General features: G+C 41.7%; 1 protein-coding gene across 2 annotated transcripts in view; it reads right to left on the minus strand.

Annotated features, from left to right (window-relative positions):
• The window catches only part of ccnd1 (cyclin D1), a 213674-nt gene that overhangs the window by 126923 nt on the left and 61605 nt on the right, over positions 1–25146 (minus strand). The gene's annotated exons all lie outside the window — the stretch shown is intronic.

Raw genomic sequence — 25146 nt, forward strand, 5'->3', positions numbered from 1 at the left:
GTTACTTTTAAAAGTATGCGTTACATTTTTAAAAAGTAAGTAATGCATTAAAATGCGCTACAATATTGTGTTACTCCCTAAAAAAGTAACTAATCGTGTTAGTTACTTTTTATGGAAAGTAATGTGTTACGTTACTTTTGCGTTACATTTTCTCACCTGGGCTGGGCTTGCTTGTATGTTTAGCAAATGCAAAGGCCCTTTCACATGAAAAGCAAAACGAATAAGCCTCAGGCTGAAGGTAAATTCACGCCTGTCCAGTAGAGGGCGCAGCTCCAACAAACCTTTCAGCTGTGCTGCCATGCTGGATAATCAATTAAATCATATGTAACATTAAAATAAACAAATGGGGATGCACTTCCCAGCGGTAGTCATTGCAATTGAACATGCCCTTTTACAACCCCACTCTGAACTCATTCTTTAGCATTATATACCAGCACCACTGCATTTTCTTAGAAAAAACTAAGTATAATGAGTGCATATAAAGGGAGACATCCTCTGAACACCAAAACAGGATTCAAGATAAGACAAGGATACCCTAAATGACCTAATCTTTTTATGAGCGAGGGAGGACAGCTCTCATTCACAAAACCGGATGGGTAGAATCCAGTTGCGGCTGCTTTCATTTTTCTCTTTTTTTTTCTTCCTCCAGCAAACCTCCCTCTCCCCAGGCTGATTTTGTCAGCATGTCTGTCGTTGGTTCCCACTTAGACCTCATGTGATTTCCTACTGAGTTCTAATGACATTTAGCTATTTTTGTCAATGGCTTAGTGCCTATTGTCCCTTTTAACCTCAACCCTTCCTCCTTTACAAAGCTAACAGCACAGACCCAGTGAAGACGCAGCCTGCAGACGGAAGTAAAACTAGTCAACTGATGCCCACAATGTCTGGGACGGTTCGTTTTTTTTTTTTTTTTAATATGCATGGAATAAAAAAAAGACCAAAATCTGCAACAAGATATGACAGGAGCATGGCATTCTGGTGTGCTATTAATCTAATTGGCTTCATGTTTCATTTTGTTCACATCTAAGTAAATAATACCTGTATAATATACTATGATAACAGTTATTAAAGCCTTATAATTGGCTCAATGCAAAAGTGAAATAATGTGCTTCCCTAAAACAATAACACAAAGATGCAAGTGATTTATGTGACCTGTAATGACTTGTACGTCTCTGATATTACAGAACACACAATGTTGTCGGGTTTCTTTTCCTGTTGTCCAGTTCATCTTTTGACAGATGCATTAACAAAACAAACATACCCAAAAAATCCTTCTGCACACTCATAGACTTTCACCAGTTCCATTACCAGCTGCGTCCAAACACTGTCATGAAAGTAATAGGAAAAAAATAAGAAAATATAGCTGCAAGCAGCAATTATCAGGGTTCAAGTGTTTTAAGGCCTTTAAGCACATGCGTAAAGAGGTATAATGTTTTAATGAGCAAGCCTGTAACCATCTTGATCATAGATGGAAAAGACCATTTACAGCAAATACAGGTAATTTACCATAGGAAATATATGGTTTATGAAGTTTTTTAAAAGTTATTGTGGTTGAGCCAAAACCTAGGATTAGTTCACCAAAGTTGTTTTTGAAATAATCTCCAGTATTTAACGAACAATTGGATGGACAGCGGCAGTCCTAGAGACAAAGTTGCTCAGAATGAGGAGTTCTACAATGTGGTATGAATGTTGCGGGCATGTGCGAAAAATTGTTATGAGTAATTTTGTACTTTTCACTGCTGTAGCGCCCCCATCAGGCCAATCGGGGCGAGCCCAGTACCAGCCCTCAAAGTTTCAAGTCTCTATGACATGGTCCGGTTTGGTCTGCCTGATCACTTTTAGAGGAGAATGCTGATCCTAGGAAAATGTAACAATTACAATAGGGTTTCAGCACTACACGATTGAATCGCAAATGAACTGAAATTTGTATGAAGCACACATCCCTTCAAGGTAAGGAAGTTTGTCTGCAGCTATCCAACCCTAGGGCACAACAGGATCTGAGATCAATGGAAGAAACTGTTGTAACAGAAATATGAGTATAATCAGTGTTATGTCGGGCTTGGTGATGTATCAGATATTCGTGATATCATAACAGTGATGGCAAAATACAATTAAGAAACATCATTATCATCACAATGCACTTTTTATCTGACCATTAGGTTTCCTAAAACGCATGTCATTAGGGTAGTTGTGTCATTTGTTTTGGTCTAAACACTTTACAATAAGGTCTCATTTGTGAACATTAGTTAATGCATTAACTATCATGAATTAACACTGAGCAAAATGTAAATGTTAACAGATAAAACTTTCCATCTTAAAAATGAATGTTGAGATTAACATTAAATAAAGCCGCAGAAACTTTCCCCAGGAACTAGGGACTGTGGGGTGGTACTCGGTATGTTTCGACTACAGGAACCAGGGTCTAAATTAAGTTCCGGGTAAAAATGTCCTCCTCAGAAAGTCCCTGCTCACGAGGTAGTACTTTTTCAAAGTTCAGAAACTTTTGGAGGTGGGATTTGGATGCTGAACATGCTGATTGGTTGAGTTCACGCAGCATTTTGATTGGTTGACTCTACACAACATTTTATTTCAACCGCCATTGTTGGTCTGTTGCGGTGCGTGCAGTAAGAGTTGTTTGCTATTTGAATCAACAATGGATTTTAAAAAATATAACAGATGGACTGACGACGAGGCTCAGGCTTTATTAAGTTTTTATACGTTGTTCGCAGTCCTATTTCACCAGACTAATTTGCCCGATCTTCATGGTACTTTAGATCAGTTCAAACTGTTAATTTAAAAAAAAAAAAATGTTGCAATGATTTGTTTGCATAATCGCTCTTAAAGCCAATTCACATTGCACTGACAGATGCAGACCAATGCCAACAGTTACCAGATAACACGTCACTTCTCAGATGTTCTAATTCGATTCAGCATGTTCAATCTTCTTGCAGTAAATATTTTGAATCTGGTTATGATGAATGGTTAAAACAAAGGTTCCTCGGACCTAGGATTTAGACATTGATTATTATTATTAAATTCTTAAAAATAGGTACACAAAAAAAAAAAAAAATGGTATAGAAACAATTATAGTGAATTTTACAATCAATTACAATGAACTGGCAATTGACACGTTAAATTAAACGTGACATTTTAAAGTAGAAAAATTGAAATGTATTTTCTTATAAAAGTTGCTCAAATTAATCTTGTTTTTTTTGTTTTTGCAACTTTGAAAAATCAATTTTTATCATTTATACATTATAACATTTTGAACAAAAGCTGAGAGAATATTCATCTGGATTGGATTCAGAACGATGACCACCAACACCCCAATGCTTCACAGTCGTTTCCTCTTCATGGGTTCAACATTTCATTCAGTAAAGTTAGGCAGTTTTGATTTTTATGCTGTTTAATGTTTGTCGATCAAGTTATTTTACAAATGCATAAGCAATGCTTCTCTCACTTTTTTCTGCTTCTTTTTCGCCCGTGTTTTGATCCGGAGTTTCTGTACTATTTCAGAAGTTGTGTAATAGCATCCCCTACTGTAAAACAGTGAAAACATGGATTGCCGGAAATTTCTATCAATGGCTGGAAGCGTTGTGTCATTAATGATCGAAAATCATAAATGAGTTAATGCATGGAGTCTCGTGGCTTCGATTACTTGCTATCATACCTATGACTTCAGAGCCTTTGACTTCAGTAGCTCAACAGCAGCTGTTATTAGAGAAGAACAAGGTGAAGCGGTCAGTGACAAGGACCAGCAATCAACAAAAGCTCAGGCACGAGACACAAACAAACAATAAGAATGGGGACGCATTGTGGATGCGAGCTGCAGAGCAACATTCCTGGAGGTAAGGCCTGCAGGGCAGCTAAAGCAGCTCATTTCCCCAGGTCATCGTTTTTCACAAGGACGCGCCACATCAGAGGGGCCTTTGCTGGAAATCAGATCCAATCAGATGTTCCCGAGGCTTTGAGAAGGCTGGTAGAAGTCACTTACTTGATATTTGATCAGATTTGCCTGCCCCCCTACCTTACCTCCGCTAAACCCACCCACTTTCTCTCTCTCTCTCTGTCTCTCAGTCTACCCAGCTTAATGGGAAGTAAAAGATCAGTAAGCCTTGTGGAATTCAGGACTCCTGTTACACGAGCATGTGCTTGCCGTCTGGACAAGGGCCTTTTTGCTCTCGCTTTCTCCTCCTCCCTCTCTCTTTTTTCCTCCCTGCTCTGTTCTTCTTTTTGAGAGCGCTGAGATATTGTTTTGGCGATGGGAAATGTCACTGCATGCGTCTGAGTGAATGTCTCGCGCGCGCATGCTTTGAGAAATTCAGTTTGTCTTTGTTGTATCTGCAGCAGTCATATCAGCCCTCTACAAACAGCTACACCCTTAAGTACCCGGCAGAGCATGTCCCTGGCTTGCAGAAGCACGATGTGTCATAACTCAAGTATCTTAAAAACACCAAAGCAAATGTCTTTTCTTTCAGGCTCAAAAGCTTCAGCAGGAAGGAAAAGGGAAGGTCGCTGCCTTTATATAGGTCAGCAAAGCAAAAACACAGGATAGTAACATGTCTTGGCTGGGCCTCTATTATTTAGGCATATTTTTTTTCCCATTGTATGTCCCATTGTATTGGATTTGTACATTTCACAATTCAATCTGTGGCCTCCTCCCATAACAACAGATGATTTTAGTGTATATATATATATATTGAGACTTGAACCTGCCACCATTGTGTTACAAGTCCAATTCTCTAACCATTAGGCCACAACTGCCCTATTTAAATATACCAAGAAAAGGAATGAGGTATGAATGTAAGGCCACAATTTCCAGTTGTTCCTACAGTTGTGACAATGAAACAAAAATGTGGACAAATGTTGGACACATGCTGTAGTGAATCTCTGATGAGGAGCCAACAATGACAGACATTGCAGAGGAACTCCTTTCCTTGCCACATTAGTTGGGTTTCCTGGACTTGAACCCTCCATGCTCATCAGACACCAGAAGGATATTATGTTATATACTGTACATTACCGGTCAAAAGTTTGGAATCATTAAGATTTGTAATGTTTTTTAAAGAAGTCTCTTCTGCTCACCAGGGATGCAATTATTTGATTAAAAAAATACAATAAATACAGTAATATTGTGAAATATTATTACAGTTTAAAATAACTATTTTCGATGTGAATATATTTTGAAATGTAATTTATTCTTGTGATCAGTATTACTCAAGTCTTCAGTGTCACATGATCCTTCAGAAGTCATTCTAATATGCTGATTTGCTGCACAAGAAACATTTATTATAATTATGAATCTTGAAAACAGTTTTTATAATGGCTGCTAAAAATTTTGGCTTTAGCATCACAGGAATACATTACATCTTCAAACATAATAAAATAGAAAACATACAATATTATTGTAAAAATATTTCACAATAGTACTGTTTTACTGTATTTTTGATTGAATAATTCAAACTTCTTTCAGAAACATGAAAAAAATAAAATAAAATAAAATAAAATAATTTAAAGTATTCCAAACTGGTATATAATATAATATAATATTGGTAACACTTCATTCTACAGTGTTTGCTAGTTGTTACATATTACATGTACCTAGTAATAACGTCTCGGTTACAAAGGTAACCCTCGTTCCCTGAAGGAGGGAACGGAGACGTACGTCGGACAGACCGACGAATAGGAATCTCGCTAGAGAGGCCAATCTACTTCGAGTGTAACTAAAACGAGCCAATGCACATTGGCATGCAATCATATGCATCAGCTGCTCGCCTCGCAGCGCGGGTATATAATGAGCAGCAGGTGCGTTGCATCTTCAGGTTTTCGCTGAGGAGCCGAACCGGATAGGCAGCAGCATCAGCGGGGTACAGCGACTGTGGCGACGGGACGTACGTCTCCGTTCCCTCCTTCAGGGAACGAGGGTTACCTTTGTAACCGAGACGTTCCCATTCAGTCGGTCACGTTCGACGTACGTCGGACAGACCGACGAATAGGAATCCCTACCAAAGCGCCACAGGAGCTGCCCCCTTCCAGCGCTCTGTAGTAAGCCACCTGAACCCCCTTGCCTGAGGATGGTGGGACAGGGCTAACACAGAGAGAGTCGATCACTGCTGTTCCCCAAAACCCATTCAGTGAGACTTTTGGATAACGCTGGGAAAGCGTACCCTTTCGCTGGGAAAGGAACGCTGCGGAAGCCACATCCTTCCCCGAAGGAGTTATGTGGAGAAGTACATATGGACTAACCCTGTAGGGCTGTGCTACATATGGAAGAGCTGGGGTGACTCCAACCCGATGAAGGGTAGGTTCTCCCAGAGGGAAAGACACGGGCTTCGTTTAGGAGCAACCGTGGAACCAACCATATGGGATCCCCGTAGGGTCACACATATGGAACCCAGCCTAAACCCGGTTCTCAAGGATACAACGGAGTATAGGCCTGGCGCCAGACGCTCCGCCACATCGGCTGCCGAAGGGATATCGGAGGACTCGACAGGGTCTGCCTTGTAGGGACTCTCTGGAGAAAAGAAGCGCATGTAGCGCAGCAAGCCGACACTAAGCCGGGGCCTCTCCGTGCCTCTGACCTGTGGCGAGAACACGGGAGGAGACCGGCTGGACACGAAGGCTATAGTATCTAGCGAACGTGTAGGTGTCGCCCAGCCCGCAGCTCTACAAATGTCTGTCAGTGAGGCGCCACGAGCCAGCGCCCAGGAGGATGCGACACCTCTCGTGGAGTGAGCATGCAACCTGAGCGGGCAGGGCACGCCCTGAGCTTGGTAAGCCAGGGCGATGGCATCCACTATCCAGTGGGCCATCCTCTGCTTGGAGACAGCCTTTCCCTTCTGCTGGCCTCCATAACAGACAAAGAGCTGGTCTGAGGTCCTGAGGCTTTGGTTCTGTCTATGTACTGTCGCAAAGCGCGAACTGGACAGAGCAAAGCCAGGGCTGGGTCTGCCTCCTCCGAGGGCAGCGCTTGCAGGCTCACCACCTGGTCCCTGAAGGGAATGGTAGGAACCTTGGGCACATAGCCAGGCCGGGGTCTTAGTACCACGTGGCTATCACCCGGCCCGAACTCCAGGCACGATACGTCGACCGAAAATGACTGCAGGTCCCCTACCCTCTTGATGGAGGCCAATGCAACCAGCAGCAAAGTCTTCATAGACAGAATCTTTAAGTCTGCCGATTGCAAAGGCTCAAAGGGAGCAATCTGAAGTGCTCTTAGCACCAGAGTGAGGTCCCAAGAGGGTATGGAGGGGGGACGAGGAGGATTTAACCGTCTCGCCCCCCTAAGGAACCTGACGACCAGGTCGTGCTGACCAACAGATTTGCCATCTATGTGGTCGTGGTAAGCGGAGATAGCAGCAGTATGGACTTTGAGGGTGGAGGGGGACAGCCTACGCTCCAACCCTTGCTGCAAGAAGGAAAGCACGACTCCGATCGAGCATCCTCGGGGGTCTTCTCGGCGAGAAGAGCACCACTCGACGAACAGGTTCCACTTCGAGGCGTAAGCACGTCTCGTAGACAGTGCAAGTGCCGAAGTGATGGTGTTAAGTACCTCAGGGGGTAAGTCACCTAGAACCTCCGCGTCCCGTCCAGGGACCAGACATGGAGTTTCCAGAGGTCTGGATGCGGGTGCCAAAGAGTGCCCCGTCTCTGAGAAGAAGGTCCTTCCTCAGAGGAATGGGCCAGGGAGGGCTGTCGCAAGGAGTGAAAGTTCTGGGAACCAGGTCTGGTCGGGCCAATAGGGCGCAACTAAGAGGACCTGCTCCTCGTCCTCCCTGACTTTGCACAGGGTCTGTGCAAGTAGGCTCACTGGGGGAAACGCATATTTGCGAAGGCCCCGGGGCCAGCTGAGTGCCAGTGCGTCTGTCCCGAGTGTTCCCTCGGACAGGGGGTAAAACAACTGGCAGTGGGAGGTTTCCGGTGAGGCAAACAGGTCTACCTGAGCCTCTCCAAACTCTCTCCAGATCAGCTGGACCACCTGGGGGTGGAGTCGCCACTCTCCTGGCAGCTCAGCTCGTGATAGCTCGTCGGCCACATGGCTGAGCACACCAGGGACAAGAATGGCATGAAGCGACCTCAGACGCTTCTGACTCCAGAGGAGGAGATGGGGGCGAGTTGCGACATGCGACGGGAGCGTAGACCACCTTGATGGTTGATGTACGCAACGGTCGCAGTGTTGTCCGTACGGACCAGTACATGCTTGCCCCGTAGCGGCCCTTTGAGGCGGCTCAGAGCAAGACGTACTGCTAGCAACTCGAGGCAATTGATGTGCCAATGCAGATGGGGTCCCGTCCAAACCCCTGACACTGCATGCCCGTTGTACGTGGCACCCCAGCCGGTGGCAGGAGCATCTGTGAATACCACAGCATGCTGGGACACTTGTTCTAGGGGCACTCCTGCCCGGAGAACAAAGGGTCCGACCACGGACTGAAGGCTTGGCGGCACTCCTGAGTGATTAGCACCCGGAACGTGCCGCGTTGCCACGCCCATCTCGGGACTCGGCCGTGAAGCCAGTGTTGAAGCAGTCTCATATGAAGCAGACCAAGCGGGGTTACTGCCGCCGCGGCCGCCATATGCCCCAGGAGCCTCTGAAAGAATTTCAGTGGGACCGCTGTCCTGCCATTGAACGTATTCAGGCAGTTCAACACCGACTGAGCACGTTCCTCTGTGAGGCGTGCTATCTGTTCGACCGAATCCAGCTCCATACCGAGAAAAGAGATCCTCTGCACAGGGGAGAGTTTGCTCTTTTCCCAGTTGACCTGAAGACCCAACTGGCTGAGGTGTCTGAGCACCAAATCCTTGTGTTCGCACAACTAACCCCGGGACTGTGCTAGAATGAGCCAGTCGAGGTAGTTGAGAATGCGAACACCCTGTTCTCTCATGGGAACAAGGGCTCCCCCTACGACTTTCGTAAAGACGCGGGGAGACAGGGCCAGCCCGAAGGGTAGGACTCTGTACTGATATGCTCGACCTTCGAACGCAAAGCGCAGGAATGGCCTGTGTTGCGGAAGAAACGAGACATGGAAGTACGCGTCCTTCAGGTCGATCGCTGCAAACCAATCTCGGGGACGGATGCACTCAAAAATGCGCTTCTGCGTCAGCATTTTGAACGGTAGCTTGTACAGGCTCCGATTCAAAACTCGCAGGTCCAAGATCGGTCATAACCCACTGCTCTTTTTGGGTACAATGAAGTAGGGACTGTAGAACCCTGACCTCATATCGGCTGGAGGGGCCGGCTCCATCGCGTCCTCCGCCAGTAGGACTGCGATCTCCGCACGCAAGACAGGGGCAACGACATCTTTCACTGTAGTGAAGAGGACGTCCCTGAACTTGGGGGGGATGCCGGGCGAACTGAATCGCATAGCCGAGCCTGATGGTCCCAATGAGCCAGCGAGACGGACTGGGGAGCGCTAACCGGGCTCGCAGAGACCGTACAAGCGGGACCAAAGAGACCACCGGCGTACCCGCAGCGGGGCAGCGAGGTGGAACACAGGGACGCGGCTCGGGGGGCTCTCTTTGTGAGGCGGCCCGAAGCGGCGTCACAGTGTGCTAGGCAACACTTACCTGGTTCCACGGATGGACAGAGGGAGCAGTCGAGGCTTTGGCTGCCCGCTGCTCGCTGCTGTCCGCTGGCGACAGAAGAGGGGGATGAGAGTGGTGAGGTTTTTCTCCTCCCACTGCTCTCCAAACCCTCTTCAGACCTGGAAATGGAGGAACTGCTCTTTTAATTTTGGGTACCACTGCCTCTTGGGTCAGTGGCGGAACAGAAACAAACCCAATAAAAGGATTTACCACCCGGCCCTCCTCCAGGGGTGGAAGAGCAGCCCCACCCATTTCTGGGTCGCCCGTCTCAGGGGTGATTCTCACCAACCACTTAACAGCTGCAGAGACGGGAGGCGTCATCTCCCCGCAATGGACACAGCAGCGCCTGCTGGGCCAGAGTTTCTTGCAGGGGACGACACCCTTGGCGACGAGCAGACCGAGGGGCGGCCCAAGAGGAACTCAATGGTTTGTCATGGGAAGCTCCCCGATCCGCTACTAACTGAGGAGAACCGCTGGGCTCAGTCCTCGACAGTGTCACCGAAAAGGCCACCTCGTAAGATGGGAGCATTGAGAAAGCATTTAGCTTGACAACCTCTCGCACCTCACAAGGTAAGCCAGGGGGCACTTCTGGACCACTGAGGTGGACATCGTCTGGCTGAGGGCCTGCGCCGTGACTTTGATCACGGTTAGTCAACAAGCGCAGCTCAACCCCAGCACAGAACTACCCTCATGCAAAAAGAGTGCCTTGGCCTCACATGCAGGGTGGGTGTGGTCTGTGTACAGCCACCCCAACCAAGAGGGTAGTGAGAGAGGAAAAACTTATGCAGATTTTGGCACTTTTGGCATTCCATATTTATGGCACCAACATACCCCCATACTGCCAAGTTTTCCATGCACATCTGGAAGACCCAGGAAAGCATGGCTGTAAACTCCGAATCTGAGTCAGCATAGGCACACACCATTACAGTGGGCAGCATCACCCTCATTTCCAGAGCATAACAGCACTCTCTCCGATGCTGCAATCGACGTCTGTCCCTCAGCTGGAGCTCTGAATGAAATGCTAGGTTCCCCTATGAGTAGGACCAGCAATCCAATCCAGAAACTGCACAGCTTGCAATGCGCTAGAGAGGGAGGGGCCCTAGGGGGTTGGTTCCCCGAAGGAACCCCTCAACCTCATGTCACCCAAGCCATATCAGCAAAGTAGACCTCTTCTGGTGCACCAGAGAGGGCGCTACAATGGAGATTATGCAAGGGAACCGCGCATCTAGAGCGCCGAGCGAGCGCTGGGTTGCCGTGACAACCCGCGCTGCAGCCCGGCAGCTCGACGGCACACGACACGCAGAGGAGCGAGAGGTTTGCTCTCGCTGATCTCCACGGTCTTCCCAGAGTGTCGGGCAGACCCGCGGCTGTGCTTTTACACACAAGCGGCAGCTGGCCAACAACAGAGGGGACTCAAGCTTCCCGGAGAAAGAAGAGTCACGACCGGCGTGTCGACGTGATCATGTTCTCATATGAAAACATGAAACACCCACGAACATCATTTCAACACGCGCCCAGACATGTGAAACAGTGATCGTGGCCGTCAGTGAGGACAGGAACGACCGCATCCAGAAACACAAGTAGGATGTCATCTTTAAAAAGACGCGAATCTACTTGTGTAAGCTCTTTCAGGGACTTTACTCTTTTAAAAGTGCTGAAGCACGCAGGGGAACGGCCGCCGCAACACAGACAGGGATTGTGTGCAGCCTGTCGTGTGCTCTCTCTCTCTCTTTGAAGGCGCTCACTCTTACCAGCCGTAAAAACGGCTTTTCAGCGCTCAAAAGCGCACCGTACCGGCCGTGAGAACAGCCTTCCGACGCTGTCAAAACAGCTATTTGCTCAAAAACGGCAAACGAAACAAAAACAGAAAAAGAGAGGACTTCAACCCCGCTGCTGTGCTGTTCGCCTGCACTCGGAAAAAAAGAGAAGTTCAACCAAAAAGCTTGACTCGTCTTCTAGCAGACACTCGCTTGCAGAGAACAGGAACAAACACCGTTCGGCTCCGAAGCGAAAAGCTGAAGATGCAACGCACCTGCTGCTCATTATATACCCGCGCTGCGAGGCGAGCAGCTGATGCATATGATTGCATGCCAATGTGCATTGGCTCGTTTTAGTTACACTCGAAGTAGATTGGCCTCTCTAGCGAGATTCCTATTCGTCGGTCTGTCCGACGTACGTCGAACGTGACCGACTGAATGGGAACAGTAAATTATGCATAAAAAAACTAGCCCCAAAGTAATCGATAACTCTTAAGTGTGGATCCTTAAATTTTATTTTATTTTTAAAAGTGTCATTGATACAGTGTAATTACACTAATTATATACACAAATAAGTACTGAGTAATATTAATTAACAATGTATACGGTTAGGGTTTGGGTGTAGGTTTAGTTTAGGGTTAGTTGCATGATCACTGTTTTTACTATAGTAAATTCATGTAACATGCATAACAGTAAAATAAAGTGTTAGCATGTTTTCTTTTTAAAACTGAAATTTAAGCATGCATATTTATAATTTTCAGGCTTTTCAAAAACTTTATGATCATCAGATCGTCTCAAGTAACCCAGCGAACTTGTCATGTAACATTTAGGGAAACCAGCAATGCGTAATATTCTAAAATACTGCGACAGATGACAAAAGGAGGCCTGAAATCTTAAAAAAAAGAAGAACGTGCACACCATCTCCCATCTCAGTAAGTCTGTGGGCACACATTACAATCGCAAGACCCTGCAGGATCACTTCCTGCAATGATACTGTCCCATTTTTTCAGCGTCAATGGACTGTCTAAGACACAAGTCAGCATAGCTTTCATCGCTGCAATCTTAACTTCAGTCGTAACACAAGGTGAGAGTTGAAAGGTTGAACCTAGACATTCCTAAAAGAGTGAACCTATTACATCCCTGCAACTGTCAAAACACTCGTATGAGAAACTGATCACAGAAGCTAGTCCTTCATTGTAATGCTAGTCTTGTTCAAGTTGTGTGAGATGAAAATGATATAAGAAAAACTGCATTTTAAAACACACACAGTCAAGGCAGACCTGTTGGGTCGGTCTTATCACAGTTCAAAACAATCCCACCCAGAAACCACCTCTCTGATATACTGAGACTGTACAAACATGTCTTTTCAGGAATTATTGAATTACTAGGAACCAAAATGTTAAATGTCATTAATATTAAATTCTTGTTTTCAAGGGACCAGTAAGTAAAACAATGATTAATTCTTGTGTGCAGTCAAGCAATGTTGCATCTCACTGAATACAATATGTATTACTGATTTGTGTTTAAGACATTTACCAAATTATGTAATTGACAAATAAAGTATACAGTGAGTTAGTTCATCATTTACTCACCCTCATGTCGTTCCAAACTTTTTTGACTTTTGTAGAACAGAATATATTCTGAAAAATTATATTTAAAAAAAAAAAAAAAAAGTATTTTCCACGGTACAGTGAAAGTAAATAGGGTTCAATTTTGTTTGGGCACAACGTTCTCTAAAATATCTTCTTTTGCATTCTGCAGAAGAAAGAAAGGTAACACTTTATTTTGATGGTCCACTTTAGACATTCTACTAACTACAAGTAACTTTGCAAGTACATGTCAACTTATTCGACTAACCCGAACCCTAACCTAACAATCTATTACAGTCTACTGATACTCTAATGAGAGTTAGTTGTAAGACATGTAGTTGCCAAGTTACTTATAAGTACTAGAATGTCTAATGAGGATCTTTAAAACAATATGAGGGTGAGTAAATGATGATTTAATTTTCATTTTTGGACAGTTTTTAAGGTTATACTACACAAGCATTAAGGTAAATCTGTAGAAACACATAAACACGTTTAGAAACACGTTTTTTTTTTTTTTTCCTGAAGAATTCTAAAGAAGTACAGATTACAACAACAAAGGCTGTGGTAAAATAAATGTTATGAGAATGAATCAAGGTGAATGTTAATTCAAAAGAGCAGGTCTACACAGAATCAGAGATCACAGAGAGATTTCCACAGAACTGAAACTGAAATGTTGGCTTATGTAATATACCTGGCTAATTTGACTATGCTTTCAGCTACCAATAACAACACTGAAAAAAATGATTCTGCACAAAACCTACTTAACTTTTCTGATACTGGTGTTTCCATCATGCACTGGGACATGAATAATTGCAACATGTTCTCCAACCAATACGCCTATATATGTCGTTTATCACTTCCCTGAAATACGACCCATAGGAGCGTTTGCTAAAGTTGCGCCCCTATCAACAACAGGACGCTTTCATTTTAATGCATTGTACCCTTTTATCTGCGTCATATGTTTTGCATAGCCCAATTGGCAGAGCATTGCAATATATAACAATATGTAATCATGTGATCATGCGATCGTGGGTTTGATCCCAGGGAAAGCATGTGCTCATAAAGTGTATGTGCACTATAAATCACTAAGGGTAGGTTTAGGGGTGGGGTGGGTGTAATCGTTAATAAAAAAAAAAGAGTTTTGCTAAATGGAAATAGGACAAATGGTGTAAAAAGTTCACAGATTGCATTTAAATTGAACAAGCATTTTGATTGGTAACGACAGTCATACGTCATTTCATGACGCAACACTGTCATTATTTTTACGCCAGCTAGAGGGCGCATGACTTTAAAACGTAAATATAGGTTGTAATAAGGTGCTTGAAAAAGCCACCTATAAGGTTGTTGTTTTTTTGTGTTTTTTTGGAGGACAGTCTGAATAATTAATAAGGTTGATTGTTTTGCTGTTTTCCAGCTGTATTTACACTGTTTTATCATTGCTTTTGTAGTTAGGTTTAGTAACTTGTGATTTTTTTTTGCATCTGGAGTTCATTTTCTACTCAAAATGACACATTCATGCTCAAAAATGATTTATCGAATGTTACCGTATTATGTACCAAGTATTGAAGTCTCAATGCACTTTAAAAGCATGGTTTAATTGAATATTATGTTATTTGAGAAAATTTAATTTTGTTAAATTTACCTGACTTACAGTACTTAAGTAAATTTTACTTAATTCTGTATGTGAAATTAAATGAAGATACTTAATTTCTTTGTGAATGTTAAACGGTTAGTTCATCCAAAAAAAAAATAATTTCTGTCATTTATTACTCACCCTCATGTCGTTCCACACCCGTAAGACCTTCGTTCATCTTCGGAACACAAATTAAGATATTTTTGATGAAATCCGAGGGTATCTGATCCACACATAGGCAGCAACGTCATTGCATGTTTTGATGTCCAGAAAAAAAAAAAACATGGTTAAAATAGTCAACGTTACTACAGTGGTTCAACCTTAATGTTATGAAGAGACAAGAATACTTTTTTTGCACAAAAACAAAACAAAAATAACAACTTTACTCAACAATTTGAACCGTTGTCATATGTAGTGAACTCAGTGCAGGCTTCCTTGTTTCATAACATTAAGGTTGAACCACTGTAGTCACATTGACTATTTTATAAATGTCTTTAATACCTTTCTGGACCTCAAAAGGTGCAATGACGTTGCTGCCTATGTGTGGCTCAGATACCCTCAGATTTCATCAAAAATATCTTAATTTGTGTTCCGAAGATGAACGAAGGTCTTACGGGTGTGGAAGGACATTAGGGGGAGTACTTAATGACAGAATTTTCAATTTTAGGTGAACTAACCCTTTAAGTTCAATAGTAAATAGATTTTACTTGATAATAACAGGTAAGTTGTACAGAGTAAAATTTACTTAAAATGTGTTAGTGGAAATTATTATGAGGGTTTTATCAAGTTAATTTTTTTCAGTGAATATAGATTCTTTAACACATTTTACCATGTTTTTACTCCATAATCAGTTCTCAAAGTGCAAAAAAAAAAAAAAAAAAAAAAAAAATGTGTGTATTCTACTTGAAAAGGTGTTGATAAGGTGTGTTATGAAGATTAAATGACACAGCTGGTCTAGATGATTTTGATTTGGAGGTTATGGAAAAATATCTTGAATGTAAATAGAGCTTGATAACTTTATTAAGGAAGCTGTGTTGGTCACTCGCTATATCTTGAATTCTCTTTTACTTACTACTATAATTTAGTTTAGTGACCTGAGGCGTGTGTGAGCAACTCTGAAAGTGAAGTTTTGGTTGCACATGAGCAGTTTTGCAATCGTTGTGAAATAAGTTGCATTTTTGATTAATCTGTCTTGAATGAGTGTTGAGGAGGAATGCTGCATCCTTTTGGCTGTGAATAAACATATTTATTCACAACACATCTTCTGATGGTTAGCAGAGAAAATAACCTGGTTTGAAATTGTCTAAATGTCTACTAAGATATAATACATTGGTTGCACTTTATTTTACAGTATGTGCACTTACTTGTACTGGTTATTATAAGTACTGGTTATTATAAGGTAAGTACCTGGGTTAATGTTAGGTTTAGGGGTAGGTTCAAGGTTGTAATAACTATAATAAGTACATAGTATGTACACTGGGAACAGGACTATAAAATAAAATGAGGTTCATAATAAAACTGCTACAACACCAACCATGTTCTAACCAGCTGTGACTTCAACAAGCAATGAGCAATAGAATATTTTGTCAGTTGCTTGCATGTATGAGCATAGAAGTGTATTAGGGAATTAACTTTCTCATGAATGTGGTCAGACAGAGGAAGCATAAAAAATTAACTTCCTGTTTCTTTTTTTCTCAATGTACAGAATCTATAGCAGCAGAAATGGACAGTGGTTTCTTTTTCTCTAAATGGTGAACCTCCAAGTCTGGTGGCTGAAAGTACTAAAGCAAGCATTTCCCATGATGGTTGTAGCATGAGTCCAGAAGTGTGAAAACACACATAAACACTCACAGCAACAGTTCGACCTCTCTTTGGCCGAGGCCAGATACTTCTCCAGTCATCCAATCAAAGAGTGCATGTGTGTGCAAGAGCAGCCAATCAACTTCCTGGTTCTTCTCTCCAGCAGTTCCTCATCCCCAGCCCCATTCACAAAATGCTGTAGGGTCTGTTCACATGTGCCATTTGTTCTTCATTGAAACTATTGTGCAACCACTTTAAAAGAATCAGGAACTGAAAAAGCAAAAGCTGTGCGAGCAATCAAACTCAGCACTTTTTTTTTTTTTTTTTTTTTTTTTTACATTTTCAACCATTTTTTAGCTTCCAAACTGATTACTGCAGAACTGATAATGTTTTAAATATAATAAGATGAATACAACATATTGTATTAGGGTACATTTCTGTCAAGAATTAATGTTTCTGAATTGTTTCTGACAAAATGCACCTGGTGGTAACAGTTGTCACAATTAAACATATTTTGCTGCAATTATACAAGAGTCATGTTTGAATATGCACAAGCATGAGTGATTATTATTAGAAAATAATGGATTTTCCACACACAATGTTATTGTATAGCTTTAGAAAATAAAGTGCACAAATCATATGATACTTTGGTAACACTTTACAATAAGGTTTGTTACACTTTATTTTAAGCTGTCTTTATTACACTGTATACATTTATGTACTGAGAAATATTAAGTAACATGTACTTACTATAGGGTTAGGATTAGGGTTTGATTTTTTAGGGTTAGTTGCATGTAATTATGCATAATATATAGTTAATACTATACATGTAACATATGTAACACTAAAATAAAGAGTTACCATAAGGTTCCATTTGTTAACACTGCACTGTAAAAAAATATTTTCATGATTTATCACAACATTTTTTTTTTCTTTTGTCAAATCAACTTTAATAATTAATATGGTTCAGATAACATATTTTGAGTTTCTTTTGATTAAACCAATCGCCTTCATTGTATTAACTCACATTTTTAATTTTAATGAACTCAAAATTTTAATTTTCTTACTTTTTTAAGTTAAACCAACAATTATTTTTTGTAGTGCAGTGCAGACAATTTGTAAACATTCTCCTTTTATTTTGCATGAAGGAAAGAAAATCAAATGGTTTGAAGCGACATTTGGTTGAGTAGATTAATTCAACCCTCCATTCATTTTCAGGTTTTCTTCAGAGTAAAAACACTGCAGAAAACATAAAATGTGAAGGTTTCGTAGAAATGAACTCGGTGGCGCACAAGAAATTGCATGCATGTGGGGCAGTGTGGGGGTTCAAATAGTCTTAACAGGATCTGACCTCTCCGTTTGGCCTCAACAGAATAGGAGCCCTCTCCCTCAACACTGGCTAGCCATCTTATGCAACACATAACCTCCCACCCAACAAAAAAATTGGTGGGGGAAAAAAAAAAAGACTGACTGACTTGTGGGACTTATGGGACTGTCATAAGAGAAGACAATCTATAGGGCTCATATGGGCGGAGGCTTAAAAAAACAGAACAATCTTTGTGGGGGGAATGATAACAAAGACATACGCTTTTGCACTTTGTGCAGGCAGACACTTAAAAACAGACAGATTTGACGATAATCGTTCTGTTGAGTGAAAACTGATGGTCTTAAAGAATTGCTGCTGTGCACTGTGGTGGAAAGTCGAGAAACACTATATCTCTTCAAATCATCGAAAAACTTCCAGCCGGGAGGAAGACATAGGAAAGGGGGATGTAAAGGGGGAAAAAGATAAACAAAATCAGGCATGGAGAGCTCAACTTCTCAGACATAAACCTGGGCAAGTTTGCTACCAAATGTAGCAATGTGAAGCGTTACCTGCTAACTTACATTTATCTACATAATACATTTAGCCAGATGCTTTCTTACCAAAACAATAACATGTGACTATTACTTCAACCCTCTACACACACCTTGGCAATAGAATCATCATATATCTATATATATATATATACATATATATATAAACAATAAATATAATAGTAATAGATAATTGCAATTATTATTAAAAGATAATAATACTACAACTAAATATACTACAAATAACAATATACAACGCAAGGTTTTTCTGCGTTCGCTCAAACTGATTTGCTGAAATCAAAACAGGGATGGAAACAGATGAGCGCCAGCCAATGAGATTGCTGTTTTTGCATTAGTTCCGCCCACTACCGGAGAAACCGGCATATCTTTTGCTTGTTCTTAAAAGCTGAATAATTCCAAATGAGCTGATTTTGACAGGGAAATACAACAAAGTATATTGTTTACATGTAGTGTGTCAATTCTGTGTGGTATGTAAGACTCACGCTTTCTCTCTCTTTTCATGTGTGAGAAGCACAGCGCTCTCAGCAAAGCGACGGTGAGTCGTGTGCCTTCACATCCATTGATCTGAATTAAATAGTTCAGATCACTTGACAGAGCAAAACTCTCAAGCGCTCAGTCAGAGTGTTCAGTGAGTGAAAATATCTATGCTAAACTTATATTTAGCCTTTAACACACACACTGGCAAGTAAGAATTTATTAGCCGATGGCATTATTTTGTCGCGCAGAGTGAAGATTTAGTCGCGTATGCGAGAGATTTACTCGCATTGTAGAGGGTTGTACCTGATCCTTAGGTAGGTAGCTAAGTGTGAAAATCTAGAAAGAGCATGGGTTTGTGTGCTGTACGCCGGTCTAAGAGAACATTGCTCAGAGGAGAGCTTACGTGGGAGCATTACCCTGCCTAGTGTGTGGGCTGGGAAGCCTTTGTTGTAGATTACCGTCCCATGAGAACCTGGAGCAACAACCAGGCGGGGGAAGCAGGCTACACGAAGGAGGGGTATATGGAGACAGGCATGCATCAAGCAAGGAATGCTGTCGAACCCCACCACCACCATGAACACATTCAAAATTACACACACAGAAAGATGGGAAGATGTACACACACATAGACAAACATACCCACACACCACAGCCTCTCAGCGAAAGGCGCATTTGAGCATAAAGTAAACAAAATTGATGAGAAAACTGCATAAGGAGATTCCCCTTTACTGAACAACAGCTGGGCTGAGACGTGTGTGTATAAAGCAGTCAATAAGACAATAAGGCAAGCTCAGCGCTGAGGTAAACACAAGGTTCCTTGAGTTCCTTGGCAGATATTCCCGTCTGATGAAATATCAATGGTTGGAATGCTATCGGATTTGGAGCTTCTTAAGGTAGAGATGGGGGGAAAGTCTATTTATATGAAGCTGGGTTTGGCTAAAGCTTGGAGTTCATGAAAACTAAATTCCGTAGTCTGCTTGAGGAACACTGACTGATGATCTTCTTGAGATTGCTGGAGTGTGGCCTTACTGCGCTATATGTCAGTATTGTGGATATACGGTTTGAAGCATCTGTTTGAGGTCACGGCTTTGTGTGCTTCTTACTTCTTTTTTCTCTTTGGGGAAAGTACAGAGTACACATTTACTTAATGGAAATAAAGTGAAAAGTTCCTGACCCCTCAAAATGTCCACATTAGCACTGTCACATGTAACAAGTAACATGTTATACCTTAGATATCAAGTTTGTATTGAACTACTTCACCTAAATGCACCCAACTTCACCCCTCCAAGATGTCATTGAGTGTACAATTTCAGCGTGTGTCCTGTCTTCTGGTACTTCTAATACAGCCATCCGCTCAAAGTCCCATAGGAGCAACTGGATTCCAAGCACCACCTAGAGGATCTTGTGCAGAACTACACTTATTTCATGATATCTGGAACTTGAAGAAGCTCAATGTGCAAACTCAACTTTGCCAAGCAAGCTTTGTGGCTCAGAAGTGTTTAAGCAAATCACTTTTTTTTTAATTACGTGAGGACATTTGAGTTATCCGTTAAGATTTTCTGTAACAGGCACAAATGAAATTCCTAGGGATCATCGTATCCATTTAGTCTTGAAAACTTAAAAGTTATGCAGAGTTGACCTGAACATCTTAAGCAGAGTTCAATGAAGTTATCACAGTTTATCACTTTCTTTCTGAAAACAGTATAAATAATTTCACTTTCATTATCAAACTATAAAACTCAAGGTCCTGAGATAAGACAGTCAATAAAAAGTCAGTGTCGGTTTATATAAGTTTATGCTCTGAAATAATCCCACGATATGTTAGGCAATGCAAGATGTTGTTTAACCATAATTATGCAGGTGAAACTCTTTGTTTAAAAAAAAATGCGCGACAGATATCTTCTAGAAACGGCATCAGTCCATCATTCAGAAATGACCATCATACATTGTCTTATTGTTATCCAAGGCGTTGGTGTCTTGTGATGTTACAAGAAAACCCATTTCTTGAGAACCATAAAAAAGGGGGTTCAACTCTGCCATTCCCTGATAAGCACAAACTATCACACACCCATTTTTTTCAGAGGGTGTGTTCACGGTCCACAATGACATTGCACTAATGATGTCCTGATGTTATGTCCTCCGTTGAGGGGGTCCGCGTTTAGCGCGAGGAGGACTGGGCGCTGTGAGAATCGCAGTATTGATAGCGGTGTCTGAAGCTTTCTTCATTATCATGGTTTCCAAGATGTCACATCAAATCTACATCAGAGATGATTTAAAGTGACAGGTCCCAGACTCAAGACTTGGAGGCCATTGTCTTTCAGTCCCCGATTTCAAGAAAAGATAGCGGGTGCCATTTAAACCCGAGCCCTAACAACCACTTGTTGGTCTAGGAGAGAGGAAGGGAATTCACAGGGCTGTTTTTTGTGTTGAATGCTTGTGATGAACACATGGTAAGGTTCATTTAGTCAGTGTGGTCAGATTTATAGCGTTCATCTCTTTGGGAAAGAGGAGGCTAGTGTTTCAAGCTAAAATATGGATGTTTGAATGGTAAGTCATGAAATTCAGTTTTAGTTTTTGCAGCTCAACACAGAACCAACTCATCCAGGAAGCATGAGCCAGCCACTGGTTTAGAGTCAGCTGTTAGCGGTGAGCATTTCCTCAGAGCAATGGGACAGTTGAAACCTCTGCATGACCTTGGGAAGATGTATGAGACCAGATAGGGAGGGGTGACTTGTCTGCCACGATTGTTATGGCTTACCTCAGGCCAGAACCCTGTGGGCCTCTGGACACACAACAGTGGAAAAAGCAGCTGCACACAATTATGAACAGCCACCAATGAAGAGGGTATACCTTACCCCTAAAACCAGGTGCAATCTGTCATGGCGAAGGTCTCAGGGCTGACCTGGGATCAGGCCCTTGTTTGCATGACCAAGAACCTGAATCATTTGTCAAAGAGGGATCTTTGAGATGGACAAAGCTGCAGGTTCTGTTTAGGCTGGTCTGCCTTTCCGTTTACTTGTAGCTGAGTTAACCATGCATATCATCATTCAACTTGTGAAAGAATACAACAGAAGGTGATGAGAGACCCCTTCATCATTAATGCTTTGTGTAAATATGACAGGGATTTTCTTTTCTCTCAAGACAGACTTGCACATACACAATTAAATGGTTCTGTGTGAACACACCCCAAAGTAAAACATTCCTCCAAGAAGACAGAAAAAAAAACAGACTTTGTTCATAATAAAGCAATATATATATATATATATATATATATATATATATATATATATATATATATGCATTTGAAAAAGCTCTACGCAGTGTTCTCATTACAATATGATTGAAGTTCATGTGGATATTCTTTCAAGGATGAACATAAGTAACAGCTGATGCTTGGATTTGTAAAAGAGATATGTAATGCCTTCGTTCAAAGCTGTGGCTATGACATGTTGCCCTATATCACTTGAACTGCATCTCAGTTTCCTCCTAGACCTCCTCAGGAGTGTGTAAGAGGAAATGATGAGCTGTTTACATTGTTCTTTTTGTTAATCAGGTACACTCAGTGGGAAATGAATCATAGCTAAATATTAATGATAGCGCTGAACGTTTAAGTTCCTCTTTGTTGGCTTCCACCCCTGTTTGAACAGTATAGGTCAGGTGACTGATGGTATGAACATTTGTGAATGAAAGAGCGAGCTGCTGATATGAAGAGGCCTTCATTCATGCATTCCAGCCTCTTAGGGAAACATGAGCCAAGGGCAGAGGGAGGGATCAGGATCCTGCTGTACAGGCACAAGGCTATTATCCATACTGAAGATCGCAACCACTAAAAAGAGCTGATCATGAATGAATGAATGAATGAATGAATGAATGAATGAATGCTCAGGCAATGCATGAGTGAGTAAGTGACTGAGTGAATGAATAGATTATAAATTAATAAATAAGATAATAAATGAATCAATGAATAAAGTAACTGAGAAATTAATAAATGCAATTTAATAAATGAGTGAGTGAGTGAGTGAGTGAGTGAGTAAGTGAGTCAGTGAGTGAGTCAGTGAGTGAGTGAGTCAGTGAGTGAGTCAGTGAGTGAGTGAGTCAGTGAGTGAACAGTCATTTAATTAAAAAAAAATTCAGTCAGGAAATTAGTGAAAGAATGAATGAATGAATGAATGGAATTAAATTAATGGATAAGGAAGTGACTGAATGTATTAAAACAGTCCAAATGAATGAATGAATGAATGAATGAATGAATGAATGAATGAAAAGCCAAACAGTCCAGATGAACTGAATGAATTAATTAATTAATGAATTAATGAAAGAATGGCCGAACAGTCCAGATTAACCAAATTAATGAATGAATCTATGAATAAATGCAGTTTAAATGCAGTCAGTGATTTAATTATTTAATGAATTAACAGACAATAAAGTGAATGAATCATAAGTGAATGAATGTAAGGGAAAGTAAGTGAATTGAATGAATTATAATTTAATGAATGAGTGAATAATTGGTTTAACATTCCAGTTAAAATGAATGAACAAATGAATGATTGAATAAATCAATGAATAAATGAACAGACATTCAATGAGTCAATGAATGAATGGATGGATGACTGAATAAATGACTTGTCAGTCTAGGTGAACCAAATGAATGAATGAATGATCAGACATTCAATGAGTGAGTGAGTGAGTGAGTGAATGAATGTTGCCTAATCAAAAGATAAAGGAATGTATGATCAAACAGATGAATGAATGAATGAATGAATGAATGAACAGCCAGGCAATGAGTAAGTGAGTGAGTGAATGAATAAATGAATGAACGACTTGTCAGTCTAGGTGAACTGAATGAATGAATGAATGAATGAATGAATGAATGAATGAATGAAATTTAATGAATGACGAGTGAATGAATGGTCCAACAATTCAGATGAACTGAACAAAAATTAAAATGAATAATTTAAAAATGAATTAATCGGGTAATGAGAGAAGATGTCGATTTGTCAGTGCCACAATAAATAAATGTTTGAGGCTCTTCCTGTCTAGGACTAACAAATGAGTGTGTTTATGGCATGAACATCTGTCTGCATATGCTTGACAGCGCTGGCTTGTCTATTGTACAGTATGAAGGAGGTAACCCAACTCCACAGCCAGCTGTTGCTCAATGGGTGTTCTGATGTCAGGAGAACATTACTCTTCACACTGGCCCCCTTCAGCCAGCACTTCTGAGGAGCAGTTTATAAAAACTGGGGCACCGTCTCAACAAACCAGCTCATTCCTGCACTCCTGCCTGACCTCTCCAAATTTAACCTTTGGCCCGGAAGGCCAATATTAACTCTTGGCCAATTGTGGGGGGCTCCTGACTTCCCCTGCGCAGCCCGTGAGAACATTCCAGGAGCGGTTGCCTGGCAAGATTGGGTGTTAGAGCGTTGACCTCCAATATGTCCCGGGTTACCCTTGATCTTCTCAACTACCCCCCGCGGGTAAACCCCCTGCCACCACGACCGTTTAGAGGAACTATTATTCAGACACCTTCACAATCATCCAATTATCATTTGACACCTGCAGACATTTACTGATCATCATAATCATCATTAGACTCAACTTTCACTAACTATTTGTTCTCCAGTAGAACATCTAGAATTAAAAACACATTTTTCATCTATCGGTGTTAACTTTTACACATGTATCCATGCAAAAAACCAAAGCATTCAATCTATACATTTAAATAGGAGCTCATAATTTCACCTGGAGTGAGAAGATCTGCACTGATATTATTCACTTTCCATTAGATAATTACAAGTAAATGAGTCTCTTCGGTGACTTGAGGATTACAGGATCTGTGGGAGGAGACGTTTTGCCAAGTCACTTGAGCCTCAGACTGGGAAGGACCTCAGAGAACAAAGGCCATCGCCGCTCTATCGCTATGTGGGAGGATGAAAGGCTCGTCCCTATCAGGCCTGAGCTAAGGGCAGCTGAATTCAGCTAAAAAGAAAATATAACACAACACGTATTGCAACACAAGCAGTCAGCTGACAGAGGTCTGCCTTTGAAAAAAATATACAAACAGTCAGCGGCACAGAGTGAAAGGTTTCCCTCAAAGTGACAAGCCGGGAAACAAACCATCAGAGGTGGGCTCTGTGCTAATCAAGTTTTCCTCATTAGCTTGACAAGCAGGCAGGGGCCGGTATCTCAACAGAACAATACAGCTTTGACAAATTAGCAGCACTAAATGATCATTTGTCAAGTAAATAATCAATGATGTCAGGCTAAGATTAATGTTATCAGAGGACAGCACGGTTACGTTTCAAGTCAAGGCCCATGCAGATTAGTTGCAAGTGTAAAGAGGCTCAGTGTGTGTCATAGAAAATAGAAACTGACCCTATTCAAAGAAGTGGTGAGAAAAACTGTGCAAAACTAGTTTTTTCTACTATAT

This window comes from Megalobrama amblycephala, linkage group LG3 (assembly GCF_018812025.1).
Source record: "Megalobrama amblycephala isolate DHTTF-2021 linkage group LG3, ASM1881202v1, whole genome shotgun sequence".
NCBI lineage: Eukaryota > Metazoa > Chordata > Actinopteri > Cypriniformes > Xenocyprididae > Megalobrama > Megalobrama amblycephala.